This window comes from Nycticebus coucang, chromosome 4 (genome assembly GCF_027406575.1).
Source record: "Nycticebus coucang isolate mNycCou1 chromosome 4, mNycCou1.pri, whole genome shotgun sequence".
Classification (NCBI taxonomy): domain Eukaryota; kingdom Metazoa; phylum Chordata; class Mammalia; order Primates; family Lorisidae; genus Nycticebus; species Nycticebus coucang.
This window is the reverse complement of record NC_069783.1, coordinates 26,335,807-26,355,511: the sequence shown is the minus strand read 5'-3', so window position 1 is coordinate 26,355,511 and position 19,705 is coordinate 26,335,807. Positions and strand designations below refer to the sequence as shown.

Below are 19,705 nucleotides of genomic sequence, written 5' to 3'. Positions count from 1 at the left end.
ATGTGGCCAGGCACATGACTAGTTTTCCTGCTAGTTATCTCCTGGAACTAACGTCCAATTCTGAACCTCAGGTCACTTGACTGGGGTGCTGAATTCCTCGCTCACAGGACTTGATCCTATTTCCAACATCTTACACATTTCCTCAGGAACTCCTTCCTGACACTGCAACCCCTTGGAATAGACCCTGTGGAAATAAACACCAGTGTGCTTCTAGTGGTCTCTCCTGGAAAAAAAGTCCTCTCTTGGAAGGGCACAGGCTATGTGTTAGCTGGCTGGTTCCTACTTTTCTCAGGTTTTGACTTGCTTTGTCCTCCTCATGAAGAGAGGCATTTCGCAAGGCAGCGTATTCACTTTGGGATTCAATTATATTGAGTTGAAATCTGTACATCTGTAAGTTGATTTAACAGTTCCAGTTCTCCCCTCTGGAATGAAAAAGAATAATCCTCAATTCTGTAGGAGGGGCTTTCATCATCTAAAAATAGAAAATATTCTTTAAATTGCTTTTTTTCCTATATAAACAGTCCTGGTTCTTTAACCATACTTGCTAGAAATGGAGATTTCTCACTAGGCGGATCACCCCCATTGTTAGTCCCCTTAGTTACCTGCACAACTCTCAGGATACAACAACAAGAATTATAGTACTTAAAACCTCACAGACGGCGGAGCTTTCACCTCCTTTGTTCTGGAAATAGCAATTCTATTAATGAACCCTTGTATGACATGAGATTTGGACAGCTGAATCCAAAATCTTTCACATGAACCTTGAATACTTTTAAGTCTTTTACACAGGAACAGCCGAAATACATGTCTCCCCACTCTCTGCATTCATGTGCATGGCTGGTACGTGTGTGTTTATATCGGCTGTAAAGGTGTGAAATGCACTGTAATGAACACTGGACTATTATTAACAGAAGACCTAATTTGTCTCCATTCATTCATTCAGCAAATAGTTACTGAGTGACAATTTTGTGTTAGGTCCTGTGCTAGATATTAGAGCTATGATAGTAAGCACGCAGACGTGGTCCCCACTCTTAATCTGACAATGCACAATCCAGTAGGAAGTTATGATACACATGATGAAGGTTCTGCTAAGGAATGTATAGGCTAGTGGAGAATGGAAGAAAGGTCTATAAAGGCCTCCTGGAAGCATGTCCTCGCTTTACCACTGCTAGTGGTTAACTCTTAACGCCTCAGTTTCCTCACCTATCAAAATGAGGGGACTGCTAGGGAGGAAACTTGCCATCAATTATAAATGTATTTATCCCTTGAGCTGGGAGTCAAAAATACTGTGAATCTGTCTGACAACTATACTAGTGTACATAGGAAACTGCGTATACAAGGTTATTCCACTTGGGCTGCTCTGTTATAATAGCAGAAGAATGGAAAAAACCTCAATATCTACAGAGGATGTGTAATGATTCTATGATACAGACACATAGTAGACTACTAGGCATCTATAAAAAAATGGAAATGAAACAGGGAGTTTTATGGTAGATGAAAAGATCACCAAGCCACACGGTTAAGTAAAAACACCAAGATGTGGAGTAGTGTATACAGTATGCCACCTTCTGTGGAAAGAAGAGAATAAATGAGAATATACACTTGCATTTGCATAAAGAGCTCAAAGAAGGATAGATAAGAAACTAATAAAAGTGATTATCTATGTAGGACTAGAAGAAAATGGAGTAGATGTAGATGGGATGGGAGTGGGATTTATTAAAATGTATACCGTTTCCTATTCAGTAGAACCTCCTTTGTTGACCACTTCCCTACATTGTCCTACATTGTCCTAAGTTGACGTAATTTTCATTGACTGGACATGCACCACATTTATAAATCAAGGTAGTAGGCCTGGTTCCTTAGGTTGACCACCTGTGTGTATTGACAGTTTGTCACAGTCCCTTGGGTTGTCAACTGACAGAAGTTCTTCTGTATTTTTATTTTTGAGTCATATAAACATATTACCTATTTACTCATACACACACACACACACACACACACACACACACACACTCACACAGAGGGTGTCTGTAAATTTCATGTGCAATTTAAAATAGTTTAAAAGAGTTTTCTATTTTAAATTGCACATGAACTTTACAGACAGCCTGTATAAGATTGGACTAGGTAATCTGCAAAGTTTTTTTTTTTTTTTGAGACAGAGTGTCAAGCTGTGGCCTTGGGTAGAGTGCTGTGGCGTCACAGCTCACAGCAACCTCCAACTCTTGGGCTTAAGCAATTCTCTTGCCTTAGCCTCCCAAGTAGCTGGGAATATAGGCACCTGCCACAATGCCCAGCTATTTGGGGGTTGTAGTTGTCATTGTTGTTTGGCGGCCCCAGGCTGGATTCGAACCCGCCAGCTCCAGTGTACGTGGCAGGTGCCTTAGCCACTTGAGCTACAGGTGCCGAGCCAGATAATCTGTAAAACTCTTCTAAACATTCTATGACTACCCTATATTTAACTTGTAGTAATATAGTCAAATATTTATCAGATTCCTTGTTTATTTGAAAGGATTCTTAAGTTCATAATTTTTAAAAATGAGATACTGAGGTCAGGACAACATAAGTATTTTATCCCCCCATCCTGGATCAGAAACCTGTAATTTTTGTTTTCTTTTTAATGTATTACAGATTAATATGAGGGTACAGATGATTAGGCTACATTGTCTGCATTTGTTAGGTAGAGTTCAAGTTGTAGTTGAGCTCTTCACCCAGGAGGTATACTATATACCCTTACCCTTACCTTGTGCCCATTAGGTGAGAGCTTATCAATCTCCCTCCCTCTTCTCTTCTCTAGTGTCCCTCCTCCCCCTCCCTCACTTGAATGTATTGTGTTTTTCTCTTATGTAGGGGTATAGTTGTTTATCTTTTGGTTTCATATTAGTATTGTGCACAACATAAGTTATCTTAAAATACTGTATCCTGTGGCTTACTCAATCATTGACATCCATCCATATTTAATTTTTTTAAATCCCACTAAATTTATTGAAATTCAATAAAGATTTATTGAGTACTCTGGACCAGACATTTCCATCAACAAGACCAAAAAGTCTCTGAATTAATAAAGCATTTATTGTAGTGACCATAAATCATGCTTGTTAGAGATATTAATACTGAATTTAATCATAATCACCTCTTTCTATACAAAGATATTAGTGTTGTTATTACTATTTTATTATTTTTATAGAAAATTTTCTCAAATTTAAATTAAATTTGGGCAGAGCCAGGGCATTGTTCTGATAATCCAACCTGGACCTACCCTGAACAGGCCTGAAAACCCTCCTTTCAGCATGTGCCTCTACCTCGCTCAGGATAGATAAGAATTTGATTATTACTTCAAAAATCAGCCCTCTAACCCCCTGGTTCCCATACATTATTTGTGTTCCCTATCTCTCTCTGCAGAATCTTGCTTGATTCTTATATTTGGTTCAAACATTTCCCAAGGGAGACTGTACTTCTGTCTTAATTATCATTAACACTTGATTCCTTATCTATTTCCTCCACTAAATGTAAGCACTATGAGGGCTCAACCCCAGTCCCCTCATCAAACAAGGGCAATTTTGCAAGCGTTTCGGTGGGAAATCACTAGGCATTCACTTTAAAGTCCCAATTTGGCTTCTTCTGACTCATTTTTGTTTCCTAATCTTAAAAAATCTTTGAAGGGCACCCATTTCTCTTTGGTTAATAATGTAAAAAAGATAGCCCTGATAACGGGTAAGCTCCCAGGACCCTCAGTTCTTTAAGGAATTGCTAGCATCAATGCTTACAAAAGTGTCTTGAATTTGATAGAACTTATGTTGAAAAATATATTTTATATTTTTTATTTTTATCTCTTGATTCTATTTTTTCCATAAACTTTTGAAGTCCTCTCATATATCACTTGAATTCCAGAACTGTCCTCGTTCTAATTACTTAAACCTCCAAAGACAAGGAAGACTTGAATTTCCTTACCCTTTATATCTTTACAGTTCTCTAACTTTCAGAAAGAAAACTACTCCAAGTTTATTATTATTTTCAATTCAATTATAATTCTTCCATATTCCCTTGATAGTCAATCAAAGATTCACCAAAATCTAAAGTGGGAAAGAGCTTTGGAGATCTTCAATTTTAGCATCTTCAGTATTTTAAAGATGGGTGACTAGGTCCAGAGATGAGAAATGACTTGTCCAATGTCATCCAGCTCATTCATATCATGGGTAGAGATGGAACTGGCTGGCAGATGGAACTGTTCTCTACTCTTTCCCAACCTTATAATTCAAATACTCTATTCTCTTCATTCCATTACCTTTTCCTGATATTCTCTATGAAACTACAACAGAAAACATTTTGCAACCCTGGGCCAGTAACACCTACAAGTATGTATCACCTATCCATTTGGTTAAATGACTTTCTATACAAAGGAGCTAGTACTTTTTTCTTATCATATGAAATCAAGACCGGGTCCTGATTGGTATAATGCCCCATTTAAATTGTTTTGGTCTAGGAAACAAGAGGTTCTTATGTATATTAAAGCTAATATGAAAACAAACTGACTTTCCTATCACTGTATGAATTCTGAAATTAAAAATTCAATTTATAAGGGTTAGTTAACATAGGAAATGTATTATTGAGGCTTAGGAATTAGGAAAATAACATTATCATGATAGATTAAAAACCACTGATATCCAATATTTAGATAGCACTTGGCAGTTAAGAAAATGTTTTTCATAGATCTTACTTGATTCTTCTAAAACTCAGGAAAATAGTAAGATAAATGATAGTATCTGCATTTTCACTGTGACAAAAAGCGTTCAGAAAGCGACTCGCTCAAGTTTACACTGAAAGCAAATGGCAAATCTGAGACTTGAACCCTTGTTCTCTAATTACAGAGAACAAAATTACTCTACTCAGCCATGGCCCTATGGTTGGCTGTATGTAAAATTTATACATGAGTATGTCCAGAGGCAAACCAGAAGACATGTCTCCCTCAAAGAATAGAGATTTTAAAGAAGTATAACCCCCTTGGAATGACCCTGAGCTAGAAGCAGACCTATTTATTTCGAGCCCAAAATTAAATATTCTGATAGGTGGTATCTACAGGAAAGACAAGAAGGACATGAAAACAACAGCTAGAATAGAAACACAAGAAGTAATTAACTTTTCTAAAGAACCTAAGTTCTTTGTGTCAAATATAAGCACTCTGTCATTTGGCCATCTTGTGATTACTACCTTTTACTCATGTATTAGGAGTTAAGAAGTTATAATTCCTGTTAACAAAGATAGGTAAAAATTATTCTAAGATTATCTGAACACTGGAGACTGAAAAATCCCACCTAATGTATTATATCTGTGGCTCTGCTGACTCATCTGAGAATACAAAAAGACTGTTATAATATCATTTTAAATCCCTAAATTTTTCCATAAAATAATGCTAACTCATAAAACACACACACAGAGAGAGAAAAAAATACCATAGGGTTTAATAATGATAACTGCTTGGTAATTTCAAAACCAACATTAATAGCATTGAAGGTAATTTATTGTAACTAAATTTTTTAACAGAATTTAACTTTGCTTCACTAAATATAAAATCAGACACATTCTGCCATATGGAATGAGTGGAGTATTAATTAAGCCTTCTTATTCATAAGATTTGAAGTCAGAGGACCTTGACTAAAGTCCAAGACAAGCTACTACTGGTTTATGAGCCTTGGCAAGTTACTTACAGTGTTTCCTCATCTATAAAATGAAGACAATAAAAAATTATCAATTTTATCATATCATAATTTCAAAAGTAATAATGGATTTCATCTATTACAATACCTAGAAATATGTCATTAAAATCTGATTGTGAAGAATGAAAATCAGGCCCTGAAGTTGTATTTCAAAATCCCCTAGCGATATCAGAGAATTTGTTAAACTGACCTCAGGAACTTCAGTTATGTACCAGTGGCTGGTGGAGTGAGGTGGCCAAGACATACTTGTTAAATGGTAAAATGAACCGAGGCATGGTGGCTCACACCTGTAATCCCAGCACTCTGAAAAGCTAAGGCAGGAGGATCACTTGAGGTCAGAAATTTGAGATCAATCTGAGCAAGAGAAAGACACCTGTCCCTATGAAAAATAGAAAAAAAAAAGCCAGACGTGCCATTAGTCCCAGCTATTTGAGAGGCTGAGGCAGAAGGATTGCTTAAGCTATCAAGATGCCACTGTACTCTAGCCAGGAGACAGAACAAGACCCTGTCTCAAAAAAAAATTTTTAAAGGTAAACCAGCTCTTCCCCTAAGCAGCCTGAGGCGATCCGTGAAAAATAGTTCCCTATTCACTTGACCCAGAAAACCCCACAAAGTCCTGCAAGTCAAGAAGGTCAAATCTTCATGTTCACTTTAAGAACAGACATGAAACTGCCCAGGCCATCAAGGGTTTGCATATACGAAAAGCCAGAAGTATCTGGAGTGTGTCACTTTAAAGAAACAATGTGTACCATTCTGACATTATAATGGTGGAGTTGGTAGGTGTGCCCAGTCCAAACGGTGGGGCTGGACACAGGGTTAGTGGCCCCAAGAGGATGCTGAATTCCTGCTGCATATGCTTAAAAATGCAGAGAGTAATGCTGAACCTAAGGGTTTAGAGGTAGATTCTCTGGTCATTGAGAATATCCAAGTGAACAAAGCACCCAAGATGCATCGCTGAACTTACAGAGCTCATGGTCACATTAATGTATACATGAGCTCCCCATGCCACATCAAGATGATCCTTACTGAAAAAGAACAAATTGTTCCCAAACCAGAGGAAGAGCTAGCACAGAAGAAAAAGAATCCCAGAGGAAACTAAACATATGGCATAGGAATGGATGCAACAAAAAATAAATGCAAATAATAGTAAAAACTTTTTTTAAAAAAGATAAAACAAAGGTGGTTCATAGAGAACCTTTATTTCTTTCTAGGTATAATGCCTGAGAATGTTAGTTTGATCACAGCCATCCTAGCCCTGTGCAAATGATGGGTACTCAATACATACATGTCATAGGAATGAAGGAGAGGTCTCTCCTCGGAGAATGATGGGTATTTAGGGCTGGCAGGTTCTTAAAAAATCAAGGAATGTGTAATGTTTTGACCAGTTAATAGTCTTTTCAATAAAAAGAAAAAAATAAATGCACTAATATTATAACGTCTTTTCATAAGTTACTTATTCACCAAGTCTCTAGAACAGTGCCACTAACAGGCCATGCTCACCGCTTCTACATACTTAGAACACAGTGCTAAACAAGAGAGCCTGTCTTCCCTCTTAATGGCTTAAGATTTAAATACACACACACACAAAAAAGCATGGCCTGTTAGTGGCTAAGAGTCTCCATAAAGTGTTGAGATTAGCTTTCCAGGTTGGTCCTGAAGATCCAAAGGAATCCTTAGCAATGAAAACGTTTGTTTCTACTTGGCTTGCAACCTTAGCAGTAGTCTGAAATCACTGGAGAGCAGTAAAAATTAAAAATGTCTGGGTGTCCTCCTCCAGGGATTCTGATTTGATCAATCTGGGGGTATACCCTAGATTGGGAGCTTTTAAAGTTCCCCAGGTATGGCCAAGGTTGAGCGCCACTGGTTTAAGAGCAACTCAGAATTTCCTGGGAGTTAAGTAATCATCTTGTCCTACAAAAGTCTCCTCACTTGGGAGACGAGAATGACTGCAGAAGTATAAACACCATCTTCATCCACACCTACAGCTCCACAGCAGTTTAACGCTAAGCCCTGCGGTTAGGCAGGGGATCCCAGAACTGGAGTCCTGCTGTAAAGAACTACGGCGGTCACCCCCGATGCACCCAAATGGCAAGTGTCAGGAGAACACTAGTTATTTAGGATTCTAAACATCTAGGTGAAACAAGCTGAAAGAAAACAAAGAGAATCTTTTAAGTGCTACTAATTAGTTACAGGTACATATTTCTATTTTCTAAGAATTCTCTGAAACACATTTTTACTCAAATCATTGTAGAAAAATAAGAAAATGCAAATAGAGGGGAAATATCACCCATAATCTACGGTTTATACATATGTAAGTCATACTTTCTTCTCATGTGTGTACATATAAACAAAATTTAGAGATTTATACTGCACATTCTTTTTTGTAATAGGTTACTTTCGGCTAACAGTACATTGTGATGGAGACTTCTGGTTAAGACAACATGCTAAACTGTGGAAAGCCCCGTTAGTAGAAACAAAACATCACAGTGAGAAGGCAAAACAGAGGTAGTAGATTCTGTGGAAGTTGCAGTCAAAGAGGGGTATTGATTTACAGTCGGTATAAGTTTGATAAATGGTGAGTAGCCCTCCTATGACTGTAGGCCCCAGAAGCTTCATGTTCTCATACGCCTTAGCCTCTAGCAACTCATCAAAATTTCTAGTTTAATCTTCCTGTAAACATCCAGGTAAGTGAAATGCATATGTCCTGGGTCTCACTGAAGGCCGCTCTCTCTGCTTACATTTCAAGAGGATCTGTTCTTATGATCTTATGTTTTTGATGGGTTCAAAAAAATCTGTCTAGCCTTTTTCTTGTGATAAGGACAGGTTCTGTGTCATTCCAGTTCTTCATATCATGGAGCTGAAACCAGAATTTCATTCCTAGGATGCTAGTAGCCAGTCCTACATGATACCCCACTGTCATTCTCAGACATGAGACCAAAATTTTATTTTCCTATAGAAAAGATGCTGGCATTTGAGAATTTCCCAATGAAAAAAATAGCTCACTACCTGGTCTTTTCATTTAACAATTAACAAGGATGCTTCTCAATTAACAAGGATGCTTCTCTGCTAATTAAGATCTGCTTAAGCTGATATTAAAATTAATTTTGTATTCTTGGAACAAAAATAGATCATGAGGTTGCTGAAGTATTGTGACAGATTAGAAGAAAACCACAAGATAAATGTTTCTTTTTTTCCTAAGTTAGAAAGTAGCTGATTAAAAGATGACTATACAGAAAAGAAAAAAAAGATGACTATACAGATATTTTGAAGATATGTGAAGGTCTGAAAAACAATACAAAAAACTAAATTAGAATCAGGAAGAGATTCTATCACTAGAGACTTACAAGGGCATTTTCATGCTTATAGTAAGAACTTGGGAAATTATTGACTTGAAGGGAAGGGAAAGCGTATCATAAGTTCTTACTATTGTTATTTCTGTCTAAGTGAAGTTTTACAGTAAATAATGGAATCATGGGACTGGAAAAATAGATAAGGCCTTTGAAAACATACTTCAACATTCTCCTTCTTCTAAAAGAATACCTCCATCAGCCCACAAGTAACTATCTACTGTATTACATTTTAAAAAACCTTTTAAACCCTGAAATAGATGTTCATATGCACAGAACATATTTTTATACGTAAAATTTGTGTATGTATAAGATACCATATACAAATCATCCACCTATAAAGTGAAAACTAAATTCCCATAAGATGGAATTCCCATAATATGTTTACTTTGGGGTCTAAAGTAATTCACTATGGTTAAAAAACAAACAATAAAATTAAGTTAATTACAAAGAAAAAAACCTGTTTTATGAACTCAAATGGGTATTATTTTAAAGCTCAAGTTAAGTTTTCCCTGTACTTGGGGACTGCATGTATGTGTTAGTATACTGGGTCATACACAAACCAGCATATTTTGGGCTATGAGCTTTTCACAAATATATTCAAAATTCATTCTTATTTGTCTAAGCTCTAAATTCTATTTTTTCTACACTTGGGCATATCCTGTCTACAAATTACAGACGGACAAGTTCATCTGAAAATTGACTAATTAAAATATATTGATCATAAAATATGTACTGTTATCTTTTTTCCTTAACACATCCTAAAGCTAATCTTAGCTGAAAATGTGTAAGTGCTTATCCCTGTACAGCATAAGACAAGAATATAATTCAATGAAACCTTTACAAAATGTCAGATTAATTACATTTTTTCAGTGCAGATGGATTTAAGGAAATCATCTCTGAAAACAGTACTTCATTTAAAGTAAAATAGAGATATAATCTTCTCTGATAAGTCAATGTGTAGGAGATGCCAAAATATTAACACTGCTATATATTAAAAGATGCTTCAATATGAATTTTTAAAATAAATAAAAGTGGTCTGTGATAATCCTGAGGCAATACCCTAGAAACAACAAGGTTTTATGGGGAGCATAAGAGGAAGGATCAATAATATGATGCAATAAATAAAGTGAGTCATGTTAAGCTAAAACTCTTGTTTACAAAGGTCCATAATAGGGGGCGGCGCCTGTGGCTCAAGGAGTAGGGCGCCAGTCCCATATGCCAGAGGTGCGGGTTCAAACCCAGCCCCAGCCAAAAAAAAAACCCACAAAGGTCCGAAATATATGTGAAGTAATATATTAAGCGTCTGTTCATTTAATAAGCACTTACTGAGTATCTCTAATACAAAGTATTTAAATATATCTGTAACTCTGAAACTCCAGTTAGTATGAAGTTGACTAGGCAAATCTTACCTCTCCCTCAACACAGGTCAGCATGACATTTCTCTAAGATGACTTCTTTATGAGGTTTTGAAATTCGGTGCCTTTAAAGCCAGATGCATAAATCACTTCTGGAGAATACATTTATAGTGTACCATTCATTGTGCAATGGCTTCACGTTTTGGTGGACTTAAAAGATTTACTATTACTTGAGTTAAACATTAACAGAGAAAATATATTTATCTCTTTATCCAATAAGCTTAATATGCACCTTAAAACAATATACATTTATGTCTTTGTTAACACAATACAAGCAATGCCCTATTCACTCAAACTGAAATTTGGCATTTAAAACATTTCTTACATTATGTTCGACTAAAAGTGGCATTTATAGCAGTATTCAAGTTAGAAAATGCATAAATAGAAAGATTGAAAAATGTAAACTTATATTGGCAATGTTTTCCTTTTATTGTTCTAGTACTGTTACCCTGTTAAGAGTTCTATCTTCTTTTCATTTTCTTTTCTTCTTCTTCTTCTTTTTTTTTTTTTACTATTGGGGATTCATTGAGGGTACAAGAAACCAGGTTACATTGATTGCAATTGTTAGGCAAAGTCCCTCTTGCAATTGTGTCTTGCCCCCAAAAGGTGTGGCACACACCAAGGCCCCACTCTGCTCCCTCCTTCCCCTCTCTCTGCTCTTCCTTTTCCCACCCCTCCCTCCATCTTTCTCTCTCTGCTCTCCACTTCCCCCACCCTCACTGTGTCCTTAATTGTCATTAATTGTCCTCATATCAAAATTGAGTACATAGGATTCATGCTTCTCTACTCTTGTGATGCTTTACTAAGAATAATGTGTTCTACTTCCATCCAGGTTAATATAAAGGATGTAAAGTCTACATTTTTTTTAATGGCTGAATAGTCTTCTTTTCATTTTTTTAAAGCCCAAATAAAGAAGAAATTAGTTTCATTTGCTTTTGATAATTTACTAAGTACAATGACACTGGGAGTGCCTGAAAACATAGTCTGCTTTTAAAATAAATTACACAGGAGAAAGTATCAATAAAATGGGGATACTTAGGTTACCTTAAGTTTCGCTCTTTATCGTAGTTTCCTAACAGATGTAAGAAGGTAGACGGACTCCTCAAGCCATATTTCCATGGCCCCAAAAGTACTGCCTCAGATCTGTCAGGGTTCGCAATTTGGCTCCCTGGATTTCTTCAATGGATCAAATCTCTAGTATTACTTTCTCCAGCAACAGACTACAATACATATATAAAAGGTACCAACACTCTTCAGGTGCCTTCATTCACCCAAAATGAAGGCACCCAAGGATACTTGGAGGATAAACACTTTTTCTTCCACATACCCTTTGGCTCCCTCAATAACCGTAATTATAGAAAGCAGGAAAGTAGGGCGGCGCCTGTGGCTCAGTCGGTAAGGCGCCGGCCCCATATGCTGAGGGTGTCGGGTTCAAGCCCGGCCCCGGCTGAACTGCAACCAAAAAATAGCTGGGCATTGTGGCGGGCGCTTGTAGTCCCAGCTACTCGGGAGGCTGAGGCAAGAGAATCACTTAGGCCCAGGAGTTGGAGGTTGCTGTGAACTGTGTGATGCCACGGCACTCTACCGAGGGCCATAAAGTGAGACTCTGTCTCTACAAAAAAAAAAGAAAGAAAGAAAGGAGGAAAGTAACTGAGTTACTTTCCCATCCAAGTTCCACTTTCCAATTAAACTCAGAACACACAAAAGGTGATGGGAAAATTCTATCTATAAGCTTTTATAATGGTTAATATTTACGTTTTACTCTAGAGAAAGTTTCTCTAGAGGAATGCCCTATCTGCCCTCATCTCACGTCAGAGTCCAGGCCTATTCTCAGTCTGTTTCAGTCAAGATTGCCACTTACCTTTACCTCTCTGAGATGTCCTTTGCCCCTACTTCACCAAATGACACCTCTCTCTTCTAAATCTGGCTCTGATTTCCCTCTTAACACACTCTTTGGAGGTCTTTCTAGACCCATTATTCTAATCAACAGGGTAGTTCCTACTATTTTCCTGCCTTTACCCCCTCTCTAAGTCTTTAATTCAGGTATAGAAATCCTGCATCTCCTGCACAGTTGCTGCTGTGTCTCTATCATCCATGTGTGTAACAACAGCTATCATAACTCTACGATGAGAAGGAAAAGACAGCCATGCTAACTATCAAGTGGCATCTGACTCTACTCTTCATTACAAGAAATGGCAGGACACATCTAAGGTAAACAAATTCATGGTGAGAACCATGTGTATAATAAAGAAGTTTTCCTTAAATTAGGTAGGTTTGTCTCCCTTATTATCAATTCATAGAAAGGAAAGATGGGTTATGTGTTTTACTCTCTAATTTTCTTTAAATAATACACGTTACTGTGCTCAATAAAAACCACTGAATCACCAAGTACACACACACACAAGTAAAGCAGCATCATCTATTTCAAAGATGGCCACTGGCAGGGACGAAGACAAGAGTTAAAGGCTGAATCAGACCTGAGGGATACAAGGCTGCCGTGTAACACTCTGTTCACACATCTCTCAGGGACAATGAGTACACGCACAGCAGCAATAGCATCAATCAGAGGCAAAATCATCCCCCAAGAGGAGAGGAGAGCTAGTAAGGACTGGAAGCATTAGAAGAATAGAAAATATTTAACAGTAATTGAAGAAAATATGCTAAATATTTTTTTTTTCAAGACAGCATCTCATTCTGTTGCCCCAGCTGGAGTATAATGGCATCATCATAGCTCACAACAATCTCAAACTCCTGAGCTCAAACAATCTCCCTGCCTCAGCCTCCTGAGTAGCTGGGACCATAGGCACATACTATTGTGACTAGCTAATTTTTCTGCTCTTAGGAGAGATTAAGTCTCACTCTTGCTAAAGCTGGGCTCAAACTCCAAAGTTCAAGGGATCCTCCCACCTCAGCCTCCCAGAGTGCCAGGAATGTGCTAAAGAATTGATATTAAACTACTGTTAAGCCATAATAAGGACCCAACATAAAATTAGAATCGCAAATTCATAGTGGGCCAAATCTATATAGTTCTGGGGATTCCTTCTAAAATGTTCTATCATCGGAGTGCAAAAAGGGAAAAAGTAAGCAGTGACTATCACAGTGGACTTAAGAGGGCTTAGGAGGTGGTACTGCAGCATCAGGCCTTTAAGACAAGGCCGGGCGGGGAATCAGCAGTATCTAAAAGTAAGTGAAGATACAGTCCCTGTAGAGGAGCAGAAGAAGCCTGTGAAACAGAGAAAGAGAGCCCTGAGATCTCAGAAACAGAGCAGTTACGATGAAGTACAAGGTGAAGCAAAAATGGGAAAGTGGGGAGCAGAGACAGAAGTGGAAAGAATCTAGCAGACTGAAGAATAATGACTCGATGATCATCTTAATGTCAAAATTGGAAACGACTATGGCAGAAGATAGAAGATATGAACCAGGTACTGAGATTATCTAGCAAAGTGGGAATGACTCCTGTGGGTAAGAAAGTCAGCAATGACTACTTACAGAGAGTGGTGCAGGTGGACAAATGATTATGCTTAATACTTTCCACAATGCATCAGGAGAAGTGAAAAAACCTTCACAGCAGAAGATAGAATCAATTTTCATTTAGAATAAGAGGGTGAATCTAACAAAGCAGCAGAAAAATGACTTTAGAAGGAGGGAGTGTGTCTCTAGATAAAAGAACCCAATTTCTAGTTACTGTTATGTTAGCTGGATTAATCAAGCATAGATCCTTACTACTAAATACTCCAAAAGACTTTAAACTATGGTATTACAAAAATAATAACCATCAAATATCTCAATTTTTATCCTTATCTGAGGACATATTATATGCTAAGCACTATGAGAAGTGCTTTACATGCATTATTTCATCTCGTGCTTGCAACCAGATGATAAGACAGGTATTAGACTCATTTTAGAGAAGAGAATACAAAGGCATAAATAAATAACTGGCCTAAAGTCAGAGTCAATGACAAAGCTGGGACAGGGACTCCAGGGTCACTTGATAGCCCTTGCTGTTCTTACGTACTGACAGAATTCAGATAACATAAACTGTTCTCATCCAGTATTTTTGCTTTTCATTCTTTTGTCTTTAAAATATTTCTTTTTAAAGCCATTTAAAACCAATTCTCGGCCACGTCAGAGAACCAACACCACCTACCTATGTGCATTACCCTGGGAATGCACTGTGGTGTCATCCTGGGAATGCAATACTTCTAACCTTAAACTAGAAAAGGGTATTTTGCTAAAAAATAATTGCTTTTGGCTTTCAAATTACTGACATCAGAGTGAAAGGCTTGGGTTTTTGGTGTGTATTTTTCCTCCACCGCAATATGATATGGTCACATCATGAAATCTTAGGGAGTTGCTATCATTTAGTTTTAATTTTTCCTTACCTCTAAAGAAAATAAACAATTCTAAGTTGTCTTCACTTGGTTACTATCAGTTTATTCCTTAAAAAAAACAAAAACAAAAACAAAATGTATCTGCATTATTATCTTGTTACACATAATGCGTAATTGTTTTTAAAAATAAACAATTTACATGTAAAAACATCTTTAGAGCATTTGATAAAACATATTCCTATGTCTTTTGGGTGGCTGCATCATTTCCATACCCAGAGAACGAAGCAAGTTTGGTCTTTGGAAAGGTAATGGGCTGAAACAACTAAAGAAATCATGAGTCTCTTGTACTTAAGCTTAAAAAGGGATTTCTGATCATTTCTGTTCATCAACCTAAATCTTCGTAGGCTAAAATGAAGGACACAGTAGGAAAATAAGTGGGAGTAACATAGCATCAAATTTGAGAGGGGCCCAATGTAAATTGGACTGATAGAAATGTGAGCTCATAACATGTGTTGATTTGTGACAACCACCTTTTAGCTGTTCTCAAATCCACAGTCCAGGAGCACCAATCTTATTTAGTGGTGAATATGCTAAATATGCTAAGCAATATTTTCTGTACTGAGTAATTTTCTTCACAGAAAGCACCTTCTCAACACAATGGATACTTGTTAGGTCAAGCACGGACTGGGAATCAGACAAGTGTAGTTCTAGTCTCCCTGCACCCATCATCTGCAATATAGACTTTGATAAGTTCCTCTTCCAGAAAAAAAGAAGCTACTACTTGCCCTGCCTAGCCTGGAAGGCTATGAGGAGAAGCATATGCAGGCCCTGTGCCCCAGGCTGAGCTCCGTGCAGATACGCAGAAGGGGCCCTGGCTGGAAGCAGGATGATGGGCTCACGAGTCTATGTGGCTGCACTGCGTTCTCCTGCCCTCCTCTCCCCCTGCTATAGGAAGATTGTTTTGTAAGCTCATTATTGCTTCACCAACTGCTAGGAAGGAAATATTTCTATGCAATAAAAATTCTTTTGGTGTTTTTTACTCCCTTCTCATCCATGCAAAACAGGAAAGCATGACACATTGCCTTTTATGGTTACAAAAGATCCAGATGAAGGTTCTTAATGTTCTTAGACAATTGCGTTCACAGTATTACCACAACACTTTCCCAACTTAACACTGTTTGAATAGGAAAAGATGCCTTACATGCTCCAAGCTTAATATATCTCCAGGGAAGACATATCCTGACAAATGTTTACTAAATTGGGTCATTGATTAATCAAATGGAGAGTTCACTAAAATAATGAAATTAATATGCTCACAGATGGCTATTTAACATGAAAATGCCAAGGTAATTTTAACTGGTTTTAAAAGCAATTTTCTTTTGTTTTTTAAATATTTGAATCATACTCTTAACAAAGTGCTCTACAGGGCACTGACAACCTAAGGGCACAGACTGGTCTCTGATAACATGATTACTTTTTTTACTTACATGCTATTCCATAACCATTACTACAAAAGTCATCATCTGACTGGTATCTCATCTAAAGTAGTACCTACCATCACTCCCATTATTTTCAGAGATTTTTTTCCCCCTTAGGTTGAGGCAGATGGTCTATAGATTTTTCTGCCTCATCCAAGTAGTCTGCTCAATAGACAAATTTAGGTACTGAGATCAACTTCCCCTCCCTTCAATGTTCTGATTACTGTTTCCATTTAAGGATGTATGAGTCCTAACATTTTATCTAAAATACTGGATGGTACAGGGGTTGTTTGCTTGTTTTTGAAATGGCAGTCTTACTATGCTGTCCAGGCTAGCCTTGACCTCCTGAACTCAAGATATCCCTCTGCCGCAGCCTCCCAAATAGCTAGGACACCATGCCTGGTTCATACATTTATTTTAAAAATGAGCACCACAGAACTTTAAGGCTGAGCCTCAGAGATTATCTAGTCTAATTCTGAAACTACAGAGATGAAGACAGAAGCTGAGAGGTTTCTTACTTCCCCCAAGTCACATCACTAATTGAAGACAAACATGATAAAGGGGGTACCAAATTTAACTACTTTTGAAGATCTGAATTTACAAAAGATTGTTCATTTTCTAAGACTGGCTGAAGAGTTTCTTAAATAATGAGCTCCTGTAGTTTCTTTTTAATTATTCATTATACATGGCAGCATAATAATTATTCATAATACTGACTCAGTGAGTAGGGCGCCGGCCCCACATGCCAAGGGTGGCGGGTTCGAACCCAAGCCCGGCCAAACTGCAACAAAAAATAGCTGGGCGTTGTGGCGGGTGCCTGTAGTCCCAGCTACTCAAGCAGCTGAGGCAAGAGAATCGCCTAAGCCCAAGAGCTGGAGGTTGCTGTGAGCTGTGATGTCACAGCACTCTACCAAGGGTGACAAAGTGAGACTCCATCTCAAAAAAAAAAAAAAAAAAAGAATTCACTATACAAAATAATGTATACTAAATCTATAGAAATATATCTATAGTATAAAGTTAACTATGAGCCTAGATTTGTGATTGATATATTTAGATACCATTTTTATAAAATGGTATCCCTTTTATTATTAATTCCACTATCAATAAAACATTAAGATAATTCTGGCTTCTTCATAAAGCTCTATAGGAAAACGTAAATGTTGAGCGGCTTACTTTCTAATGTCTATGATACTGTTTCCATCAATAAAATAAAATCTACTCATACTTCAAATTAAAGGTAATGCTTACATGTATAGAGAATTAGATTCTTTAGTAAGCACTATAAATCCAAACAATGTAATTATACTTTGAATTTCCCATGAAAAGAACTATGAATGGATACCTGACCAGACGGAAAGCTGTTTTATTTTTAAAAAATACAATTATCAACAAGTCTAGTAATATGCTTGTTTACTATACAGAAGGTTTACATAAAGAAAAAACTTTTCTTTGGTAAGCTACATTCCCTAATAAAGACCTCTTATTTTACTTTTTTAAATTCCTGCCTTATTTGTATTGTGAAAAAAAATGAATAAACACTGTCATCCACATTGTCAAATTCTGAAGACTTTCTCCAGAAATATGTGCAAGAGTTCAGTTCTTTTCCTAAGATGAAATAGTCCAGACTCTGCCATAATGAATACCAATCAACCCACCATGCATTTAAAGAAATATAATATTAAATAAAAGGAAGTGCCTATGTAGCACCTACCCCTCACATCCCCTTCTCTACTACCCTTCATGAGTATCAACCATCCTGAAATTCTGTTTTGAGGAAACTCTGGAACACTTGGTAGCCTTTTAAGAAGCAATTTTATTGCTATTTTTTCCTCTCTGCAAATTTCTCTATATTAAACTTAGCATATCAGTTGCTAGAGAAGTTAAGATCAATATTCTCCAATTTATTTTAGGATATGTGTTAATTTGTATGTTCAACTGACATAAAAATAAGAGATGAAAAATTATTTCATGCCATGAATATGAATAACTATATGATAAACCTAATTGAGAACCATTTGTTTAATGATTAAAAGAAATGAAAAAATGATTGGACAAAGAACAGGTAAGCTAGCTAGCCACCACATATATACATACAGATATATATGTACTATATATGTGTGTATACACATATATATACAGCGCGTGAGCGCGTGCGACAGAGAGAGAGTGCAACAGAGGAGGTCACTATGTTGCCAAGGCTGGATTCAAACTCCTGGGCTCAAGTCATCCTCCTGCTTTGGTTTCCTGAGTTGCTGGGATGACAAGCACTCACCAATGTTCCCAGCACAGCCACCAAGTTTTTTTTTTTTTTTTTTTTTTTTTTTAAATGTTTTTTTTTTTTTTGTAGAGACAGAGTCTCACTTTATGGCCCTCGGTAGAGTGCCGTGGCATCACACAGCTCACAGCAACCTCCACCTCCTGGGCCTAAGCGATTCTCTTGCCTCAGCCTCCCGAGTAGCTGAGACTACAGGCGCCCGCCACAACGCCCAGCCATTTTTTGGTTGCAGTTCAGCCGGGGCCGGGTTTGAACCCGCCACCCTCGGTATATGGGGCCGGCGCCTTACAGACTGAGCCACAGGCGCCGCCAAAATTGAGAGAACAGAGTACAGAAACCACGTACCGACGAGGATGGGATTCGAACCCACGCGTGCAGAGCACAATGGATTAGCAGTCCATCGCCTTAACCACTCGGCCACCAAGTTTTTAACACTTTTTCTTTCAGTTAGTTCTCAGCAGCATTAGACACAGTTAATCACACTCTTTTCTGGAACATCCTTTCTCTTGGCTTCTGCAATGCTACTATCTCCTGGTTTTCTACCATCTCACCAATCAATCTTGTGAATCTCCCATTTGGTTTCTTCTCCTCTACTTGACCTCTAAATATTCCTCAGGACCTGGGACTCGTCTCTCTGTGCAGTTTCTCTGAGGTGACCTCAGGCTTTCCAACAGATGTAAGTATAGTCTTCATGACAGACACTTCCAAGGTTTTATTTCCACTCCAATTTCTCTTGTGAATGCCACAAGATGTACATCTCCACCTAGATGTCTAAATTAATATTTCCAAACTAGAATTCTTAGTCAATCCCTCAACCTACTCACCCTAACCCAAACCTGTACCACATCCTCATACCTGTCCTCACATCAGTTCAGTAGTTCCCTTGTTATCTACAAGGAATACATTCCAAGGCTCCCAGGACAAGTCTGAAATCTGTGGATAGTTATGAATCCATATATCCTTTCCTTTTTCCTTCACAATTTCATGGAAAGAAGATTCATTCTTACATTAAGCTTAGCAACCTCAGCATACAATTTTTTGTTTCACTATTTAGTCAAGAACTTTCACCTCTCTACTTGAGGGAACCACTTTATGATTTCTCTTTAGTATATGTGAATTGCCTGCATCACTACTCTTGCACTTTG

The 19,705-nt window shown here is 37.6% G+C and overlaps 1 protein-coding gene and 1 non-coding gene across 4 annotated transcripts in view; both read right to left on the bottom strand.

The window, feature by feature from the left end:
• The window catches only part of BABAM2 (BRISC and BRCA1 A complex member 2), a 474,143-nt gene that overhangs the window by 214,553 nt on the left and 239,885 nt on the right, over nucleotides 1-19,705 (bottom strand). The gene's annotated exons all lie outside the window — the stretch shown is intronic.
• Nucleotides 18,906-18,987, bottom strand: TRNAS-GCU (transfer RNA serine (anticodon GCU)). Its single transcript has one exon. It is a non-coding gene; the product is annotated as a tRNA-Ser (tRNA).